The sequence below is a fragment of the Bison bison genome, unplaced genomic scaffold (assembly GCF_000754665.1).
Source record: "Bison bison bison isolate TAMUID 2011002044 unplaced genomic scaffold, Bison_UMD1.0 scf7180017864375, whole genome shotgun sequence".
Classification (NCBI taxonomy): domain Eukaryota; kingdom Metazoa; phylum Chordata; class Mammalia; order Artiodactyla; family Bovidae; genus Bison; species Bison bison.
In genome coordinates, this window is record NW_011494947.1 from 6,307,090 (window position 1) to 6,307,596 (window position 507).

The following is a 507-nucleotide window of genomic DNA, read 5'->3' on the forward strand; positions in this document are numbered from 1 at the left end:
CTTACGGCCAATAATAATGCTATACAGTAACAGTTCTCTATTAACTTTCATTCAAGGGGACTTTGAAAACTACCATCCTGGGACTTCCCTGGTGGTCCAGTAGCTAAGACTCCATGTTCCCAGTGCAGGGGGCCTGGGTTTGATCCCTGGTCAGGGAACTAAACCCCAAATCCCACAACTAAGACCTAGTACACTTGAAGAAAAAAATTTTAAAACAAAAAACAAAAACTACCACCCCTTCATTCAATTCACTAAATTCTTCATATCTATTAAACTCAAAGCTTGTAATATACAGTAAAAATAATCTCTGTTCTTGTGGAATTTATATATTAATAAGGATATAACACTAATACAATGTAGAATATATATTACAATGCACAAAAGAAAATGCTGTGAGTACTGAAGAATTAAAGAGGGGTAGGAATCACACCTACCTGTAGAGGGAAGGTATTGGGAATCAGCATATGCCCCTCCTTTTGAAAAGGGCTTTGAGAAATGTTAAGGATT

At 36.7% G+C, this 507-nt stretch overlaps 1 protein-coding gene across 1 annotated transcript in view; it reads right to left on the minus strand.

Annotated features, from left to right (window-relative positions):
- The window catches only part of NKAP (NFKB activating protein), a gene marked incomplete at its 5' end in the record, with an annotated part of 18,578 nt that overhangs the window by 8,968 nt on the left and 9,103 nt on the right, over positions 1-507 (minus strand). The gene's annotated exons all lie outside the window — the stretch shown is intronic.